Source organism: Lepidochelys kempii, chromosome 25 (assembly GCF_965140285.1).
Source record: "Lepidochelys kempii isolate rLepKem1 chromosome 25, rLepKem1.hap1, whole genome shotgun sequence".
Taxonomy (NCBI): domain Eukaryota; kingdom Metazoa; phylum Chordata; order Testudines; family Cheloniidae; genus Lepidochelys; species Lepidochelys kempii.
In genome coordinates this window covers 4,278,606-4,300,923 of record NC_136404.1, presented here as the reverse complement: position 1 = coordinate 4,300,923, position 22,318 = coordinate 4,278,606, and the positions used below count along the sequence as shown (strand labels likewise).

Genomic DNA, 22,318 nt, shown 5'->3' with positions numbered 1-22,318 from the left:
ATTTTATCAACCAGTTCTCTTATATTCACAATGTTGTTATTCACAAGTTCAAAGAATTTTTAATAGATTAGCGAGGAACCATTTTCTTTTATTGGTCATATATCATGATCTTCTAGGTGTTTTATAAAATTATAAATGAAGGTTACTTACTTGTAGCAGAGTTCTTTGAGCTGGATTCTGCATATTCACACTTTTAGGACTCATGCTGACTGGTAGCAGTACTGGTTAGACATCCATGATCCTCTGCCCTCCCTGCCTAGCACTTGAGCGTTTTCTGAAGGCTTGGTGCTGTTGCTGCCTCAGTTTCTTCCACCACCAATACCAAAAAATGCAAATATTTTAATTTGGACTCTGCGGATTAGGCAAAGTTGGCGGGGAGTGAAAATATGCAGAGTCTATCTTGAAGAACTCCAGTTACAAGTAAGTTACCTTAATTTCTTCTTTGAGTGTCCTCTGCATATTCCCACTCTTCAGATAGTTTCACAAGCAGTATGGTAAACTGGATGAAGGGATGCAGAGTTCTAATTAAACCAGGATTACCAAATTGGGCATCTGACTAGAATGCCATATCCTAAGCATCATTCTTCTTGAAAGAGAACGGACGTCCACATAGTGGCTTTGCATATCTTGATTACGAGAATGTGTTTATTAAAAGCTGTAGCTACTGTTCCAGTAGAATAAACTCTGAGCAGACTAGGAGTGGGAGACATGTGTCAATGCACTATCTAACCGTTCCAGACAGGGACCGAGATGAAATGGCTTTCCCTTTGGAGTTACCAGAACATGAAACAAAACTTGGAAGATGACCTTAAACTCTTTGTTCTTTATCTAAGTAGTATGATAGTACATGCTGACATCCAACAACATATTGACATCAAATATAACCTGGCCTCCTCTTTAGATGAATAAGGCTTTGGAAAGAACACTGGTCAATTATGGTTTGATTTACATGAAACTCAGACATAACTAGGAAGATATTTAGGGTATGAACCAAGACCCAACTTCTCTGCACGGGGAGACAATTTCAATAGTCCTTCAAAAAAGTTCTTAACCGGCATATGCAAAAAAAAAAAAAAAGATTCACCATTAACATGAGTATGGCATACTGCTAGCAATAAACTTAATGGAGGGCAGAGACAACCCATTTATTTTTAAGTGTAACAGATATCCCAGAATAAGTTATATTGGAGCTGAAACCTTTCCCAGTTGTCCATCAAACAAATCTTTTTCTGTCGAACTTATAATTTTTTATCTATCTGGTAGTTTTCTGGCATTAACTCTCTGCACCTCGGATGAGCATGATCTTTCTAACTCTGTCAAAGGCTAGTACCCAAGCTATAAAATGTAACTACTGGAGAGCTGGATGGAAGACCTTTTTCCCCCCTGCTGGGATAGCAGATCCATTGATAACAAGAGGATTTTGTAATTGCCTTTGAATAAATGGAGTAACTTGATGCACCACTGCTGCTTCAGCCACACTGGAGCAGTAAGAATCACCCTCTGGCTGAATCTTGTCTTATCTTTTTTAGGACTGTGGGAAGGAGGGGGAAAAAGAGGAAATACATAAATCAGACCGCTCCCCAACCTAGAAGGAATGCATCTGTCAATGACAGACTATCTGAGCCTGCTCTTGAATGGAAATGGGGACACTTTGTATGTGGTTTGAATCTGGTTGCAAACAGATCTATGCCCAGAAATCCCCAAAGATTGAATATATCCTGAATCACCAATCCTTTAGGGGCCATTTGTGCATCTAAAATAATCTCTGCTCGGCCAGTCTGTGAGAACATTGTATGGAACTGCTACAGGCACGGCAACTGGGTATACAGTGTGCGTGATGCATCAATCCCAAAGTTCTACTGCCTCTTTGCAAAAATTTGATAAGACAGAGCTCTTCCTTATTTGTTCACATATACACTGTCCATGGCCACTTGAATTACTGCATTTCATACTTGTAAGAGACATGCTCTGAAAGCTAGTTGGATTGCCCTCAGTTCCAATACATTTTTGTGCAATAGGGATTCTGCGTTGTTCTAAAGAGCTTCAATGTACAGACTACAAAAATGTGTAAACCACCCTTTCTTTGATGTATCTGTGGTTATAATTAAAGAAGGAGAATGTGGGTTGAACAAAACTTCCTTGAGGACATTTTGAGGTTATAGCCACCATCTGAGAGAAAGACAAACCTTCCTCAGAACAGCGAATACCTTTTGCAAATCACAGAATCATAGACTATCAGGGTCAGAAGGGACCTCTAGAGGTCATCTAGTCCAACCCCATGCTCAAAGCAGGACCAATCCCCAATTTTTGCCCCGATCCCTAAATGGCCCCCTCAAGGACTGAACTCACAACCCTGGGTTTAGCAGGCCAATGCTCAAACCACTGAGCTATACCTTCCCCCTGTCCATAATGGGTCTGAAATTCCATAGTGGCCAGTGCCAAAATGGTCTCATTCTGAGCCTGAAATAGGTCGTGGATGCCATCAGACTCAAAGTTAACAAATTTTGAGAGGGCTATTGAAGCAGTCTGCATATGGTAGTTTTTAATTTCATAGAATCATAGAACTGGAAGGGACCTTGAGAGGTCATCTAGTCCAGTCCCCTGCACTCAAGGCAGGACTAAGTATTATCTAGACCATCCCTGACAGGTGTTTGTCCAACCTGCTCTTAAAAATCCCCAATGATGGAGATTTCACCACTTCCCTAGGCAATTTATTCCAGTGCTTAACCACTCTGACAGTAGGAAGTTTTTCCTAATGTCCAACCTAAACCGCCCTCGCTACAATTTAAGCCCATTCCTTCTTGTCTTATCCTCAGAGATTAAGAACAATAATTTTTCTCCCTCCTCCTTCTACCTTTTATGTACTTGAAAACTATTATCATATCCCCGCTCAGTCTTCTCTTCTCCAGACTAAACAAACCCTATTTTTTCAATCTTCCCTCAATAGGTCATGTTTTCTAGACCTTTAATCATTTTTGTTGCTCTTCTCTGGACTTTCTCCAATTTGTCCACATCTTTCCTGAAATGTGGCACCCAGAACTGGACACAATATTCCCTCCACTTGAGGCCTAATCAGCGCGGAGTACAGCAGAAGAATTACTTCTTGTGTCTTGCTTACAACACCCCTGCTAATACATCCCAGAATGATGTTTCCTTCTTTTGCAACAGCGATACACAGTTGACTCATATTTAGTTTGTGATCCACTATGACCCCCAGATCCCCTTCTGCAGTACTCCTTCCTAGGCAGTCATTTCCCATTTTGTATGTGTGCAACTGATTGTTCTTTCCTAAGAGGAGTACTTTGCAAAAAAGGAGAGCAGCAGAATATGGACCCTGGACTTCAGAAAAGCAGACTTTGACTCCCTCAGGGAATTGATGGGCAGGATCCCCTGGGAGAATAACATGAGGGGGAAAGGAGTCCAGGAGAGCTGGCTGTATTTTAAAGAAGTCTTATTGAGGTTAGAGGGACAAACCATCCCGATGTGTAGAAAGAATAGTAAATATGGCAGGCGACCAGCTTGGCTTAACAGTGAAATCTTGCTGATCTTAAACACAAAAAAGAAGCTTACAAGAAGTGGAAGATTAGACAAATGACCAGGGATGAGTATAAAAATATTGCTTGGGCATGCAGGAGTGAAATCAGGAAGGCCAAATCATACCTGGAGTTGCAGCTAGCAAGAGATGTTAAGAGAAACAAGAAGGGTTTCTTCAGGTATGTTAGCAAGAACAAGAAGGTCAGGGAAAGTGTGGGCCCCTTACTGAATGAGAGAGGCGACCTAGTGACAGAGGATATGGAAAAAGCTAATGTACTCAATACTTTTTTTGCCTCTGTCTTCACGAACAAGGTCAGCTCCCAGATTGCTGCACTGGGCAGCACAGCATGGGGAGGAGGTGACCAGCCCTCTGTGGAGAAAGAAGTGGTTCGGGACTATTTAGAAAAGCTGGACGAGCAAAAGTCCATGGGGCCAGATGCGCTGCATCCGAGAGTGCTAAAGGAGTTGGCGGATGTGATTGCAGAGCCATTGGCCATTATCTTTGAAAACTCATGGCGATCGGGGGAAGTCCCGGAAGACTGGAAAAAGACTAATGTAGTGCCCATCTTTAAAAAAGGGAAGAAGGAGGATCCTGGGAACTCCAGGCCAGTCAGCCTCACCTCAGTCCCTGGAAAAATCATGGAGCAGGTCCTCAAGGAATCAATTGTGAAGCACTTAGAGGAGAGGAAAGTAATCAGGAACAGTCACCATGGATTCACCAAGGGCAAGTCATGCTTGACTAATCTAATTGCCTTCTATGACGAGATAACTGGCTCTGTGGATGAGGGGAAAGCAGTGGACATGTTGTTCCTTGACTTTAGCAAAGCTTTTGACATGGTCTCCCATGGTATTCTTGCCAGCAAGTTAAAGAAGTATGGGCTGGATGAATGGACTATAAAGTGGATAGAAAGTTGACTAGATTGTCAGGCTCAATGGGTAGTGATCAATGTCTAGTTGGCAGACGGTATCAAGTGGAGTGCCCCAAGGGTCAGTCCTCGGGCCGGTTTTGTTCAATATCTTCACGAGGGACGTGATCGTTCCCCTCTATTCGATATTGGTGAGGCCTCATCTGGAGTACTGTGTCCAGTTTTGGGCCCCACACTACAACGAGGATGTGGAAAAATTGGAAAGAGTCCAGCGGAGGGCAACAAAAATGATTAGGGGACTAGAACACATGACTTATGAGGAGAGGCTGAGGGAACTGGGATTGTTTAGTCTGCGGAAGAGAAGAATGAGGGGGGATTTGATAGCTGCTTTCAACTACCTGAAAGGGGGTTCCAAAGAGGATGGATCTAGACTGTTCTCATAGGAAGCTGAATGACAGAACGAGGAGTAATGGTCTCAAGTTGCAGGGGGGGGGGGGTTAGGTTGGATATTAGGAAAAACTTTCTCACTAGGAGGGTGGTGAAATCTCCTTCCTTAGAAGTTTTTAAAGTCAGGCTTGACAAAGCCCTGGCTGGGATGATTTAGTTGGGGATTGGTCCTGCTTTGAGCAGGAGGTTGGACTAAATAACCTCCTGAGGTCCCTTCCAATCCTGATATTCTATGATTCTATGATTTGTCCTTATTGAATATCATCCTATTTACTTCAGACCATTTCTTCAGTTTGTCCAGACCATTCTGAATTTTAATCCTAACTTCCAAAGCACTTGCAACCCCTCCCAGCTGGGTATTGTCCACAAACTTTAGAAGTGTACTCTCCTTGCCATTATCTACATCACTTATGAAGATATTGAACAGAAACGGACCCAGAACCGATCCCTGCGGGACCCTTCCAGCATGACTGTGAACCACTCTCTGGGAACGATTTTCCAACCAGTTATGCACCCACCTTATAGTAGCTCCATCTAGGTTGTATTTCCCTAGTTTGTTTATGAGAAGGTCATGCGAGACAGTATCAAAAGTCTAAAGTCTTACTAAAGTCAAGATATACCACATCTACCGCTTCCCCCCATCCACAAGGCTTGTTAACCTGTCAAAAAAAGCTATCAGGTTGGTCTGACACAATTTGTTCTTGACAAATCCATGCTGACTGTTATTTATCACCTTATTATCTTCTAGGTGTTTGCAAATTGATTGCTTAATTATTTGCTTCATTATCTTTTCGGGTACAGAAGTTAAGCTGACTGGTCTCTAATTCCTCGCCTCATTTCACTTTTTATAGATGGGCATTATATTTGCCCTTTTCCAGTCTTCTGGAATATCTCCTGTCAAAGATAATTGCTAATGGCTCAGATATCTCCTCAGTCAGCACTTTGAATATTGTAGGATGCACTTCATCAGGCTCTGGTGATTTGAAAACCTCTAACTTGTCTAAAGAAAAGGAGTACTTGTGGCACCTTAGAGACTAACCAATTTATTAGAGCATAAGCTTTCGTGAGCTACAGCTCACTTCCTCAGATGCATATCATGGAAACTGCAGCAGGCTTTATATATACACAGAGAATATGAAACAATACCTACTCCCACCCCACTGTCCTGCTGGTAATAGCTTATCTAAAGTGATCATCAGGTGGGCCATTTCCAGCACAAATCCAGGTTTTCTCACCCTCCACCCCCCCACACAAATTCACTCTCCTGCTGGTGATAGCCCATTTGTGTGGGGGGGTGGAGGGTGAGAAAACCTGGATTTGTGCTGGAAATGGCCCACCTGATGATCACTTTAGATAAGCTATTACCAGCAGGACAGTGGGGTGGGAGTAGGTATTGTTTCATATTCTCTGTGTATATATAAAGCCTGCTGCAGTTTCCATGATATGCATCTGAGGAAGTGAGCTGTAGCTCACGAAAGCTTATGCTCTAATAAATTGGTTAGTCTCTAAGGTGCCACAAGTACTCCTTTTCTTTTTGCGAATACAGACTAACACGGCTGTTACTCTGTAACTTGTCTAAGTAATTTTTGACTTGCTCTTTCCCTATTTTAGACTGTGATCCTACCTCATTTTCACTGGCATTCATTATTTTAGACGTCCAATCACCACCAACCTTCTTGGTGAAAACTGAAACGAAGTCATTAAACACCTCTGCCATTCCCACATTTTCTGTTATTGTCTTTCCCCCCTCATTGAGTAATGGACCTATTCTGTCCTTAGTCTTCCTCTTGCTTCTAATGTATTTGTAGAATGTTTTCTGGTTTCCTTTTATGTCCCTAGCTAGTTTGATCTCATTTTGTGCCTTGGCTTTTCTAATTTTGTCCCTACATACTTGCATTAATTTGCTCCTTCAGATGGAAAGCTCTTACCTATATTGAGTCAAGAATCACATCAGTGAACATAATCTTTTGTGACAGTGTGAGAAGAGACTCTTCTTTATTGATGAGAAGATGTAGGGTTCTGAACAAAGAATGAGTAACCTGAATGGCTTTCTGTAATTCTTTGGAGGGAGCCTTCAGAAGAAAATCATCTATGTAATGAAAGATGGAAATTTCCTGTCTTCTCAGGTGTGCTACTACTGGAGCCAGGCATTTGTAAAGACTCTGGGCGCTGTTAAAGGCCAAAGGGTAGGAATCTTTACTGGAAAAGGTCTGAACCAACAGAAAAAAAAGAACAGATATTTTTGATGCAAGGGTCTTATTGAAATATGAGACTTTGAGATCAAGAGCAGCGAACCAATCTAAAGTGGACAGGGAGGGAATAATCAGTTACCATCCTGACCTGAAACTTCTTGATGACCTTGTTTAAAGTTCTGAAGTCTAGAATTCGTTTGAGACCTCCATTCTTTTTTGGGATTAGAAAATACCAAGAGTAAAAAATCAAATGTTCCTTTATTCTAACAGAACTTCTTCTATAGCCGCTGCATGTGCTTGTGAGAAGGGTCCCTAAAAAGGGCGAAAGGGAAGTTTACATGGAGGAAAGAATTTGAACTGGAAGGTATAAACTTTTTTTTACTGCATCTAAAACCCATCTGTCCAAGACAATATTTATCCATGTGCTGTAGAGATGAGTGTTTCCAAAAACGTGGGTAGTATTGACAGAAACAGGTTTGAAGCTTTTGTTCATCACATCAAACCCAAGGTCTGACATTACGAAGATACAACTGAGGAGTTCTTCATCCTCATCCTAAGCTTGGAGGGTATTTTCCTCTCCTGCATTTGAGAGGATGTCTGTTGTTGCTGATAATAAGGTTGCCTCTTATGGGTATAAGAAGAAGAGGGAGAAGATGGAAAGGAATGTTTATAGTATCTGAACACAGATGCAGATGTCATTCTACGATAAGGAAGCAGTAACCCAGAAGATCTTATATTGGAGCATGGGTTCTTCATTTTCTCCAGAACTTCATCAGTTTTTGCACTAAAGAATCCATCTCCTTCAAAAAGGTAAATCCTCAGTTTTTGTCTTAGATTCCATAGGGAAAGATGAAAATCATAGCCGTGCATGTCTGATGAGAGCTATAACTGATGCCACAAATCTTGGTGCAGTCTCAGAAATGTCAAATGATGCCCTAAAGTAGGTGTAGTCAATAGGCAGATCGCGGGCCAAATCTGGACCGCCAGACTTTTTTGAGCAGACCGCAAAATCTTTTTATTTACTTATAATCATCATTATTATTGCTGTGTGAAAAAATGTTTCTCTGGAGTCAGGACCTTGACTATATCTTGATCAAGATATGGGAATCTTGACAAAAAATAATTGACTACTCCTGACCTAACGGCATGTTTTGTCACATTCTGGCTGATCTTTATGAGAGTGACTGTTAGTCTTCTCTGATTTTCTGGGACATTCTTGGTTAAGATTGATATCTTCTCCCACAAGTGAAATTGGTATTTGGCCTTTACTGCTTGATAATTGGCCACATGCATGTTTAAAGAAGCTGATGAAATAATTTTCTTCCTACAGAGTCCAACTTTTTTCCTTCTTCTTCACAAGGAGTTGAGTGCTGAAGACCTGACCTGGATCTCTGAACTGATGCTACTAGCACAAGAGAATTAGGTTGAGGGTGTACATGAAAACAGGAGAATTTTTCCTGTGGGACCCGATATAGTTTATCTGCCTTTTTTGAAATTGATTCACATGAAGATGGGACAAGAGAGATTTTGCTGATTACCAGAGACCTCCCAATATGGGTAATGAAATCGTACTCTTTGCAGTAGAACCCAAAATATCAAAAATTGGATGGGTGGCTTTTTCCAAAGCTACTGATGGTAATTTTAAAGTTAATGCCATTCTATCCACTAGCTCAAGAAACTGAATTACGTTCTCAGAAGGAGACAATACTATAGCTACACCTCCATTTTCATCAGGAGATGAGCCACTGTCCAGCTCCATATTTTACTGTTGAAATTCTTGTAGAGGAGACGTTCTCTGATGCTCCTCCTCAAATAATGTCTCCTGTGGGCAAGATTGGGAACATTCTCTTGGGGTAAGATCTGGACCCTTCAGTTTGGTAAAAGATGTATTGGCATGGAAGATTCATGCTTCCTGGAGTGATAATAGTAAGTTGAGGGTTGATCAATATGAGCAAGGAACCCAATTCTGGCAGTCACCCCAATCCTATCTCACATCCCTTGTTTGGAACACAGGGTACCGAGAAGGGAAATTCTGATCTGAAAATGGTCAGGTCGTAGGCATACTTGTGGGAACAGACTCTACATCTTATAGTGAATTCGATCCCGCATCCAATACTGAAGCTGCAGGTGAAATGACAGCAGTAGGAAACTGGGTCATGTAGAATGGTGAAAAATCTTTTAATACTCCATTTGGAGTAATAGGTGGTGGAATAGGTACTGGAGATTCTCCACGTTTGCTGTCATAGAATTATAGAATATCAGGGTTGGAAGGGACCTCAAGAGGTCATTTAGTCCAACCCCCTGCTCAAAGCAGGACCAATCCCCAATAAATCATCCTAGCCAGGGCTTTGTCAAGCCTGACCTTAAAAACCTCTAAGGAAGGAGATTCCACCACCTCCCTTGATAACCCATTCCAGTGCTTTGCCACCTTCCTAGTGAAAAAGTTTTTGCTAATATTCAACCTCAACCTCCCCCCCTGCAACTTGAGACCATTACTCCTTGTTCTATCATCTGATACCACCGAGAACAGTCTAGATCCATCCTCTTTGGAACCCCCATTCAGGTAGTTGAAAGCAGCTATAAAATCCCCCCTCATTCTTCTCTTCGGCAGACTCAGTAATCCCAGTCTCCTCAGCCTCTCCTCATAAGTCATGTGCTCCAGTCCCCTAATCATTTTTGTTGCCCTCCGCTGGACTCTTTCCTATTTTTTCACATCCTTCTTGTAGTGTGCGGCCCAAAACCGGACACAGTACTACAGATGAGGCCTCACCAATGCCAAAATAGAGGGGAATGATCACGTCCCTCGATCTGCTGGCAATGTTCCTACTTATACAGCCCAAAATGCTGTAAGCCCTTCTTGGCAACAAGGGCACAATCTTGACTCATATCCAGCTTCTCGTCCACCATAACCCCTAAGTCCTTTTCTGCAGAACTGCTGCCTAGCCACTTGGTCCCTAGTCTGTAGCAGTGAATGGCATTCTTCCGTCCTAAGTGCAGGACTCTGCACTTGTCCCTGCTGAACCTCATCAGATTTGTTTTGGTCCAATCCTCTAATTTGTCTAGGTCCCTCTGTATCCTATCCCTACTCTCCAGCCTATCTACCACTCCTCCCAGTTTAGTGTCATCTGCAAACTTGCTGAAAGTGCAATCCACGCCATCCTCCAGATCATTAATGAAGATATTGAACAAAGCCGGTCCCAGGACTGACCCTTCGGGCACTCCGCTTGATATCAGCCGCCAACTAGACATGGAGCCATTGATCACTACCTGTTGAGCCCGATGATCTAGCCAGTTTCTGTCCACCTTATCATCCATTCATCCAGCCCATACTACTTTAACTTGCTGGCAAGAATACTGTCGGAGACCATGTCAAAAGCTTTGCTAAAGTCAAGGAATAACACGTCCACTGCTTTCCCCTCATCCACAGAGCCACTTATCTTATCGTAGAAGGCAATTAGGTTACTCAGGCATGACCTTGGTGAATCCATGTTGACTGTTCCTGATCACTTTCCTCTCCTCTAAGTGCTTCACAATTGATTCCTTGAGGACCTGCTCCATGATTTTTCCAGGGACTGACGTGAGGCTGCCATGTCTGTAGTTCCTCGGGTTTTCCTTCTTCCCTATATTTGCCTTTTTCCAGTTGTCCAGGAGCTAGCCCGATCACCATGAGTTTTCAAAGATAATGGCCAATGGCTCTGCAATCACATCCGCCAACGTCTTTAGCACCCTCGGATGCTAAAGCACATCCGGCCCCATGGACTTCTGCTCGTACAGCTTTTCTAAATAGTCCCGAACCACTTCTTTCTCCACAGAGGGCTGGTCACCTCGTCCCCATACTGTGCTGCCCAGTGCAGTAGTCTGGGAGCTGACCACGTTCGTGAAGACAGAGGCAAAAAAAAGCAATGAGGACATTAGCTTTTTCCACATTCTCTTCACTAGGTTGCCTCCCACATCCAGTAAGGGGGCCACACTTTCCCTGACCTTCTTGTTGCTACCATACCTGAAGAAACCCTTCTTGTTACTCTTAACATCCCTCACTAGCTGCAACTCCAGGTGTGATTTGGTCTTCCTGATTTCACTCCTGCATGCCTGAGCGATATTTTTATACTCCTCCCTGGTCATTTGTCCAATCTTCCACTTCTTGTAAGTTTCTTTTTTGTGTTTAAGATCAGCAAGGATTTCACTGTTAAGCCAAGCTGGTCACCTGCCATGTTTACTATTCTTTCTACACATCGGGATGGTTTGTTCCTGCAACCTCAATAACGATTCTTTAAAATACAACCAGCTGTCCTGGATTCCTTTCCCCATCATGTTATTCTCCCAGGGGATTGTGCCCATCAGTTCCCTGAAGGAGTCAAAGTCTGCTTTTCTGAAGTCCAGGGTCCGTATTCTGCTGCTCTCCTTTCTTCCTTATGTCAGGATCCTGAACTCGACCATCTCATGGTCACTGCCTCTCAGGTTCCCATCCACTTTTGCTTCCCCTACTAATTCTTCCATATTTGTGAGCAGTAGGTCGAGAAGAGCTCTCCCGCTGGTTGGTTCCTCCAGCACTTGCACCAGGAAATTGTCCCCTACATTTTCCAAAAGCTTCCTGGATTGCCTGTGCACCGCTACATTGCTCTCCCAGCAGATATCAGGGTGATTGAAGTCTCCCATGAGAACCAGGGCCTGAGATCTAGTAACTTCCGAGAGTTGCCGGAAGAAAGCCTTGTTCACCTCATCCCCCTGGTCTGGTAGTCTGTAGTAGACTCCCACCACGACATCACCCTTGTTGCTCACACTTCTAAACTTAATCCAGAGACTCTCAGGTTTTTCTGCAGTTTCATACTTGAGCTCTGAGCAGTCATACTGCTCTCTTACATACAGTGCAACTCCCCCACCTTTTCTGCCCTTCCTGATCAGCTTATATCCATCCATGACAGTACTCCAGTCATGTGAGTTATCCCACCAAGTCTCTGTTATTCCAATCACATCATAATTCCTTGACTGTGCCAGGACTTCCAGTTCTCCCTGTTTGTTTCCGAGGCTTCTTGCATTTGTATATAGGCACTTAAGATAACTCCCTGATTGTCCTGCTTTCTCAGTATGCGGCAAGAGTCCTTCCCTCTCGCGCGCTCCCGCTCGTGCTTCCTCCTAGTATCCCACTTCCTCACTTACCTCAGGGCTTTGGTCTCCTTCCCCCAGTGAACCTAATTTAAAGCCCTCCTCACTAGGTTAGCCAGCCTGCTTGCGAAGATGCTCTTCCCTCTCTTTGTTGGGTGGAGCCCTCTCTGCCTAGCAATCCTTCTTCTTGGAACACCATCCCATTGTCAAAGAATCCAAAGCCTTCTCTCCGACACCATATAGCCTTTTGTTGACCTCCACGATTTGACAGTCTCTACCTGGGCCTTTTCCTTCCACAGGGAAGATGGACGAGAACACCACTTGCACCTCAAACTCCTTTATCCTTCTTCCCAGAGCCACGTTGTCTGCAGTGATCCGCTCAAGGTCATTCTTGGCAGTATCATTAGTGCCCACGTGGAGAAGAAGGAAAGGGTAGCGATCCGAGGACTTTATCCCTCGAATCCCTTTGTCCCAAATATTTATCACAAGAATCCCGAGAACAGTTGGATCTGTTAGTAGCTGTGGGTCCAAGTGAATCCACATCATGACATTAGTGTGTTGCTGAGTTGATGTGTGCAGATCCAGTAATCTTTCCTTTTGATCTGTATCTCTAGAACAGTCTATAGGTCTACTGTCTTTTGGTCTTGGATCCACACGTGAACAGTCTGATGAACTACCAGAGGTATGTTTTAATTTAGCTTCCATTTGCCTCTGAACTGAGGTAACCAGTTCTGGTAAGTTACTCGGACCCTTATGACAACTGACTGAAACTGGTTCCACAGAAAAATGTATTAATTTTGGAACTGGATCCGAAAGCTTAGGAACAGTCCGATTTGAGAATTTGGAACTGGAGCTTGGTGTCAATGCAGAAGCTTTCGTTGTTGCAATTTTCTTGGATCTGGATGTAGTCTGAGCTGATTCAAGCCACCTCTCCTTATTTTTGGATCCTTTAGAGTTCTCAGATCCCAGAGGCTTAACAGAATGGCCTTTTATAATGAAAGGGCCTGAAGTCTGTTGTGTCTCTCTTTCAGACCTGAGGTGTGAAAGTGCTACTGATCAACGTGCGGGGGAATAGTTCTTCCCCAAACACTTTAGACACTAAACTTGTGCATCAGATGCAGGGAAGACTGCTGGGCAAGACGGGCACCACTTAAACCCTTGTTTCTTCACAAGGGATCGGCCATACCAAACAATAAAATTATTCCTTACAACTATGGCCTAGTCTAAATCTAGCCTAATTTATCCTAAAACTAACTAGCCAGAGACTATCATCTTTAAAAACTATTAACAGATAAAGGCACTATCTACCAGTGGCTCTGAGATCCAGTGGGTCATGTCCTGTTGCTGCTGCAGTTGGAAGGAACTGAAGCAGCAATGGTGCGATGTCCCCTTTATACCCATGCCCTCAAAACATGCTCAAGCACTAAACAGGGAGGGTAGAGGAGCATGAATGCCTAACAGGCACTACTACCAGAAGGTCTACTGTCCTGCTGCACCTGTCAGCACAAATCCCCAAAGGGCAAACAGACACTCAAAGGAGAATTTTAATGATAATTTCAATGAATTTATGAGGTACAGAAGCAAGCTTCACTGGTCTGTAATTGCCTGGATCACCCTTGTGCCTTTCTTAAATAAAGGTACAACATTTGCTACCCTCTAAAACGCTAATATAGCAGCTCATTTTAATGAGCGATTGTATATTTTTGCTAGCAACTCGGACACTTTGTTCTTCCTTCAGTGCTCTTGTGGATAGATCAGCATGAATGCATATAAACAGCAGTTTTCAGAAAACTACTCACCACCTTGTTTCACTAATAAGCCAGATACCTTGGTTTTTCCAAAAGTATGCTCTGATTATGGGTCAAGGAAATGAAAAGAGTACAAAATGTCTAGTCCCAACAGCCATTGGAATGTTTAAATCTGATCTGTAATGCTTGAAAGACATAGCAATTTCTTGACAGTAAATATAGCCTCTTTCATCTTCCACGGTCACAAAACCCAGCATCAGTGTCCCTGGAAAGGACTTCTTCTCATTAACCACTATCTCACAGGGATTCTTTCATGCCCTGATGAACTTGAACTATTTGCCTCAGTTCTTATGACACTAGGTCCCCATACACAAGCAGTCACTCTCCAGAGAGCAAGTGTAAAATTAAGCCCAAGAACCTAGCTCTGTGCATAAGGGCATTAAGTCCAATGACACATTCCATTCTACAGGAACTTTGATAAATACAACGTATGTACTCAAAATGCCCCAACCCAAAGTATTTGCTTGGCTTGTACCTTCCTCCATCAATCACTAGAAATGACCAGCTTTGGCCTGACACAGCATTTACAGTAAGAGCATCCATGAATAACACTTCAGGATTCTAAGGGCCACTGTTTGGACAATCCTGCTTAACAAAGCAACCTTACAATGCACAGGACTTCAGTCAAACAAGTATGCTTTTACTTCTTTTTTCCCCTCCCATAAATAATGTCTTTGACAATGAAAAGGGCTGTCAGTGTCCTTTTTATGGAGGAAAGGGGAGAGACGGGAGCAATTTAAGAAAAGGAGAAGTTACTCACTTCTGCAGTAACTGTAGTTCTTCGAGATGTATTCACTATGGGGGCTTCACTTCAGGTGTGTGAGCGCCCTAAGCACCTTCAATCAGAGATTTTCATTAGCAGCGTCTGCGCATGTATCCAATGCATCTTTGTGCTGTGCACTGAGGCTACATAGGGCTGCATGGGCAATCCACTCTCAGTTCCGTCTCTAATGCAAAGTCTCTCAGAGGGAATGCAAAAGCAGAAGGGATGGAGGGTAGTGGAGCACCCATAGGGAAACATCTCAAAGAACTACAATTATTGCATGGGGTGAGCAACTTCTTCTTTGAGTAGTGTCCCTATGGATGCTCCATTTCAGGTGATTCCCAAGCAGTGTCTTCCTAGGGATGAGAGCTTCAGAATTGGGTCCAGAACTGAAAATAACTGCATCACCAACTGCCACTTTGGTTCTAGAGGCATGGGCAAAGGCAATGCTTACGGAAGGTATATACTGAAGATCATGTAGCGGCTCTACAGATCACAGTTACTGGAACGTATTTAAGTAATGCCATAGATGTTCACTGCAACCTTGTAGAGTGGGCTATCACCTAAGAAGGAGGTTGAATGCTGTCTGCCTCAAAACATTCAACAATACACTCCGAGATCCATCTTGATAGCATCTGAGTGGAGACTGTGGAACTTGTCAATCTGTCTGCAATGGAAACAAATGGACTAGGAAACATCCAAAATGATTTAGTCCTAGCTAGACAGACGGCCAATGCTCGTCTGACATATAAGGTATGGAAGGAAGCCTCCTGTCTGCAATTATGCTTTTTTTTGGGAGTTTGGGGAATGGTAAATGAATGGTCAGAATAAGATGAAATTTGGGTGACACCTTAGGTCAGGAGTGGCCAACCTGGGGCTCCAGAGCAACATGCGGCTCCTTGTATAGGCACCGACTCTGGGGCTGGAACTACAGGTGCCAACTTTCCAATGTGCTGGCAGGTGCTCACTGCTCAACCCCTGGCTCTGCCACAGCCCCTGCCCCCACTCCACTCCACTCCTTCCTGCGCCGTCCCCTGAGCCTGCCATGCCCTCACTCCTCCCCCTATCCCCAAAGAGCCTCCTGCATGCCACAAAACAGCTGATCAGGAGGCGCTGGGAGCGGGGAGTGGAGCTGATGGGGGGCTGCTGATGTATTACTGTGGCTCTTTGGCAATTTACATTGGTAAATTCTGGCTCCTTCTCAGACTGGCCACCTCTGCCTTAGACAGTAATTTAGCCTGTGGACGTAACAAAACCTTGTCCTTCCAGAAAACCGTGCAGGGAGGGTCTGCCATTAAGTCCCCAACTTCTGACTCTTTGGACGATGTGATACCCACCAAAAAGGCAATCTTCAGACACAAGTTCAGTAAGAAGCAGGTTGCCATCAGTTCAAAGGGAGGTCTTGTGAGATATGTAAGAGCTATCCTAAACTGGAGTGAGAACTTTCACTTGAGGAAAAAGGTTCCTCAATCCTTTGATGAACCTTACATTTGTTAGGTGAGCAAGCACTGAAATCCCTTTCACTGGGGAAATGATCGGTTGCTATGGCAATCAAGTAAACTGCGACCAAGTTAGATGATAATCCTGTTTTCCTCAGTTGCAGCAGGTAACCAAGATTATGGAGACCGAGGAAGAGTCAGGTGCGAGTCTTTGAAGTTCACATCAATGGCTAAATCTTTTCCACTTTTAAGGTAATTATTTCCCAGGCAGATTCTTTCCTACTGTTTAACAACACCTGCTGTACCTCCGCAGAACAGGTAGACTCTAACTCTGCAAACCACCGAGGAGCTACATCTTGAGGTGGAGAACTCTTAGATTGGGATGAAGTAATTGACCAGAGTCTTGGGAGATGAGGGATGATCAGAAGCTTGATTGCTGGAGAGGGGGACAGGTGAAACAGGTAAGGATACCATGCCTGTCCTGTCGGATTTTGTTCACCTTCAGTATCAGACGTGTTGGGGGGAAAACACACAGAACAATCCCTTCGTCTCAGGCAGGAGGAAGGCATCCCTCAGGGAACTATGGCCTCGACCCTGTCATGAACAGAACATACAAAACTTCCTGTTGATGGAGGTGGTGAAGAGGTCCACTTCCGGAAATCCCCAAGTTTGAAATATGCCCTGGAGGGTAAAAGAGTCCAACTCCCATTTGTAGTCCTGGGAAAAGTGTCTGTTAAAAGCATCGGCCCGGTATTTGGAATACTAGAGAGGTACACTGCCGAAATATCAGAGGGGTAGCCGTGTTAGTCTGGATCTGTAAAAACAGCAGAGTGTCCTGTGGCACCTTATAGACTAACAGACGTATTAGAGCATAAGCTTTCATGGGTGAATACCCACTTTGTCGGATGCATGAAATATGTATTTGATGGATTATGTACCAGTTCTTCAGCTTTATTATTTCAACGCACAGAGAGGGGATCTTGCTCCTCCTTGACACAAAACATGCAGGCCACATTGTCAGTCATGATCCTGATTAACTTGTCCCTGATGAGAGGCAGAAAGTGAAGGCAGGAATTTCTGAGCACCCTAAGTTCCAACAAGTTGATGTGGAGACTGGTTTCTTGAGGTGACCATTTGCCCTGGATTGTATGAGTGCTGAGATGTGCTCCCCATCCCAACAGAGATGCATCCGTTGTTACAGTGACCATTGAGATTGGTCAGAGGAAGGGAACTCCTGCATCGATATTGTGATAATCTTTCTATCCGTCTAGGGAATCTTTCACCTCGTGGGGAACCAAAACCTGTTTGTCTAAGTTGTATCTGTTTGGTGAGTAGACTGCTCTGAGCTACCCCTGGAAGCAACAAAGGCATCATCTTGAATGATCTGTTACCACAGTGCAGGCTGCCATGTGACCTGGGACCTGAAGACAGTTTCTCACTGAGGTTTGAGGGCTCTCTTGAATACTCCTGACAAGATCTGACAGTGTATCAACCTGTCCATGGGAAGGTAGGTCCCGGCTACCAACAAATCGAAGGATGCCACATGAACTGTATTTTCTGTACAGGGGTCAACATGGATTTCTTGTCATTGAGCCAGAGACCTAGTTTCATGAACAGAAAAAGGTCTCTCTGCGTGGCTCCCAGCACTTCTTCATAAAACTGACCCTTGAACAGCCATTGTCAAGGTATAGGAACACTAGAATTGCCTCAATTACCACTAGAACCTTTGAAAACACTCTCGGCACCAAGGAGAGTCTGAAAGGAACCACCTGGTATTGAAAATGATCCTGACCTATAACAATATCGTCTGTGAGATGGGTCTCTCACTATATGGAAATATGAGTCTTGTAGGCTGAGGGTGAAAAGCCATTCCCTTGAATTTAATGAAGGAATTCTAGCTCCCAGAGTCACCATTCTGAACTTTCGAGACTTTACAAATTTGTTTAGGAGCCTTAAATTTAAAATTGGTCTCCATCCTCTGTTTTTCTTTGGTACAAGAAAGTACCTTGAGTGGAAAACTTTTCCCTTGTGTAGAGGAGGGACAGGCTCTATCATTCCTAAATGAAGAAATGGGTTTATTTTCAGTCTCAGCAAGAGCTTGTAAGAGGGGTCCCTGAAAACAGAAGGGGGTGGAAAGGAGGCAAGGTGAATGGTGTTGCCTGATGTTACAATCTCCAAGACTCATGTCTGTAGTAATCTGTTTCCATAAATGCTGAAAATGGGAAAGTCAGTCTCCAAAACAGGAGGGGCAAGGGGACAAAATGTTGCAGCTAGTGAACTAAAGAATGGGGACGATTTGAACCCTCAATCAAATTGTCAAAACTGGTGTCTCAGTAGACTACCCTTGTTGCATACTTGGGCCAGACAGATCCTCCTCTAGAACCTGTTTTTTTTCAGCTGGGGGAGAAGGGGGAGGGTTCAGTGGCTCTTTGGAAACCAGAGAATTGGATCGGACAGGATATCTGGAAGGTTTGTGATCTACCAGATTTTTTTTTTTGTTCATCGGTGCGTAAATTCCCAGAGATTAGAAAGTGGCCCTGGAGTCTTACAAAGTGTACAGGGATTTTTCTGTTTTCTCTGAAAACATTTTCAGACCATCAAAAGGGAGGTCCTCTATAATGCTCTACACCTATCTAGGGAACCTGAACAGTTGGAGCCAGGATGATCTACACCAGGGGTGGGCAAACATTTTTGGCCTGAGGGCCACATCAGGGTTCTCAAACTGTATGGAGGGCTGGGTAGGGAAAGCTGTGCCTCCCCAAACAGCCTGGCCCCCGCCCCCTATCCGCCCCCTCCCACTTCCTGCCCCCCTTAGAACTCCCGACCATAAAACCTCCCCTGCTCCTTGCCCCTGACCGCCACCTCCCAGGACCTCCTGCCCCATCTAACCCCTCATGCTCCCTGTCCCCTGACTGCCCTGATCCCTACCCACACCCCCACCTTCTGACAGACCCCCGGGACTCCCACGTCTATCCAACCCCCCCATTCCCCATCCCCTGACCCCCTCCGACCAGAACCTCAGCCCCATCCAACCGCCTCCTGCTCCCTTCTCCCCTGACTGCCCCCCCAGGACCTCCTGCCCCTTATCCAACCCCCTGCTCCCTGCCCCCTTACCATGCCGCTCAGAGCGCCAGGACTGGCAGCCAGGCCACCGCGCAGTCTAGAGGACCGTGGCAGGCTGGCAGCTCTTGCAGCTGCACTGCCCGGCAGGAGCTCGCAGCCCCGCTGCCCAGAGTTGTGGTGGTATGGCGAACTGAAGCTGGGGGGGAGGGAGGACAGTAGTGGAGAGGCCAGGGGCTAGCCTCCCCGGCCGGGAGCTCAAGGGCCGGGCAGGACAGTCCTGCAGGCCAGATATGGCTCGCAGGCCGTAGTTTGCCTACCTCTGCTCTGCACCTAACTATTGCGGTAGAGACAGAATAGACCCCAGTGTATGCAAGATTTAGGGATGTTTTAAGGGATGTCTTGGCAAGCAACTGTCCCTCAAAAACGATGGCCTGAAATTGCTCTCTTTGCTCCAGTGGAAGGTGCTCGATAAGAACAATACATCTGGTATAGTAATTATATTTTGCCATGATTGCCTGGTAATTAGCGATCTGGAATTTTCGAACAACAGATGAGTAGGACTTAGTCCCAAAAGGTTCAGGCACTTCTGGTCTTATCATACACTGTCAACCTGGTGTGGTGGTGTTTTCCCCACTCAGTCGCTGCATCAACCACCAGAGAATTAGGTGGGGAGTGGGAGAACAAACACTCGGAGTTGTTGGTGAGAACATAATACCCGTTTTATGACGTCCTGGATTTGCTGGAAATCATCACCACTGACAGTGGTGGAGACATTACTGCTGCATCTGGTGATGATCTGGTGATGGACGTGCACAAGTCCATGGGGCCGGACGAGTTGCATCCGAGAGTGCTGAAGGAATTGGCGGCTGTGATTGCAGAGCCACTGGCCATTATCTTTGAAAACTCGTGGCGAACCGGGGAAGTCCCGGATGACTGGAAAAAGGCTAATGTAGTGCCAATCTTTAAAAAAGGGAAGAAGGAAGATCCTGGGAACTACAGGCCAGTCAGCCTCACCTCAGTCCCTGGAAAAATCATGGAGCAGGTCCTCAAAGAATCAATCCTGAAGCACTTGCATGAGAGGAAAGTGATCAGGAACAGCCAGCATGGATTCACCAAGGGAAGGTCATGCCTGACTAATCTAATCGCCTTTTATGATGAGATTACTGGTTCTGTGGATGAAGGGAAAGCAGTGGATGTATTGTTTCTTGACTTTAGCAAAGCTTTTGACACGGTCTCCCATAGTATTCTTGTCAGCAAGTTAAGGAAGTATGGGCTGGATGAATGCACTACAAGGTGGGTAGAAAGCTGGCTAGATTGTCGGGCTCAACGGGTAGTGATCAATGGCTCCATATCTAGTTGGCAGCCGGTATCAAGTGGAGTACCCCAGGGGTCGGTCCTGGGGCCAGTTTTGAATAAATGATCTGGAGGATGGTGTGGATTGCACTCTCAGCAAATTTGCGGATGATACTAAACTGGGAGGAGTGGTAGATACGCTGGAGGGGAGGGATAGGATACAGAAAGACCTAGACCAATTGGAAGATTGGGCCAAAAGGAATCTGATGAGGTTCAATAAGGATAAGTGCAGGGTCCTGCACTTAGGACGGAAGAACCCAATGCACAGCTACAGACTAGGGACCGAATGGCTAGGCAGCAGTTCTGCGGAAAAGGACCTAGGGGTGACAGTGGACGAGAAGCTGGATATGAGTCAGCAGTGTGCCCTTGTTGCCAAGAAGGCCAATGGCATTTTGGGATGTATAAGTAGGGGCATAGCGAGCAGATCGAGGGACGTGATCGTTCCCCTCTATTCGACATTGGTGAGGCCTCATCTGGAGTACTGTGTCCAGTTCTGGGCCCCACACTTCAAGAAGGATGTGGATAAATTGGAGAGAGTCCAGCGAAGGGCAACAAAAATGATTAGGGGACTGGAACACATGAGTTATGAGGAGAGGCTGAGGGAGCTGGGATTGTTTAGCCTGCAGAAGAGAAGAATGAGGGGGGATTTGATAGCTGCTTTCAACTACCTGAAAGGGGGTTCCAAAGAGGATGGCTCTAGACTGTTCTCAATGGTAGCAGATGACAGAACGAGGAGTAATGGTCTCAAGTTGCAGTGGGGGAGGTTTAGATTGGATATTAGGAAAAACTTTTTCACTAAGAGGGTGGTGAAACACTGGAATGCGTTACCTAGGGAGGTGGTAGAATCTCCTTCCTTAGAGGTTTTTAAGGTCAGGCTTGACAAAGCCCTGGCTGGGATGATTTAACTGGGAATTGGTCCTGCTTTGAGCAGGGGGTTGGACTAGATGACCTTCTGGGGTCCCTTCCAACCCTGATATTCTATGATTCTATGATTCTATGATGAGTAAATGGTAGTTTGAGGGGTCGCATCCTTATATGCCCTGCCCTCCTGCTCCTCAAACATCTCCTCCTGCTGAGGCTGTAGAGAAGGAGGTTGTGTCCCTATAGTCCCAGAGGGTGGAGCTAAATGCCTTTAACAACTGTTGTTGGTATGCTGCCCAGGATGACAATTGTGGGGGACCATACAGGAGAGGAGGTAACAACCGAGGTTGTATGTAGAGGTAGATGGTAGCTGAGATTTAGAGCACTCCAAGGTAGGCGTTGACGGAGTCAGATACTTAGGCTTGTATGATGCTGAGGAACGCTTTGGGGGAGATACCTGGTTAGCGCCAGGTCCAATGGGACTGGTTTGGAGAAGTGTCTCTCCTTGACATCTTTATTGTGTCTAGACAGTACAAAAGCACTCTCAGAGCCATGTTTGTTCTTGGAAAAGCGCCAGGATTTTCCTGCCCCACTGATATCTCAACAGTACTCGGTTGAGAGGTTGAAGTTCTGAGACCATCGACCTACAGGGAGACCAACATCTTTGTGGAGCAGGCTCCTGAAGGAAGTCAGAGCTCCTCTTTCTGGGATCTTTTGAGGAGGTCTCTGGAGTCTTCCCATTTCTGGGGGACTGCTGAGCCAAGGCCTAAGGGGAGTTGGGATCCGCCCAGAGACTGCTGTACTGGGGGCGGGAAGAAGAGAGAGAGAGAGAGAGAGAGAGATTCTCCTGACCTGGCTCTGGAGTGGGGCAAAAGGAAATGCTCCATCA

At 45.0% G+C, this 22,318-nt stretch overlaps 1 protein-coding gene across 4 annotated transcripts in view; it reads right to left on the bottom strand.

Annotated features, from left to right (window-relative positions):
* Nucleotides 1-22,318, bottom strand: part of RANBP3 (RAN binding protein 3) — a 175,977-nt gene that overhangs the window by 8,564 nt on the left and 145,095 nt on the right. The window lies entirely within an intron of this gene.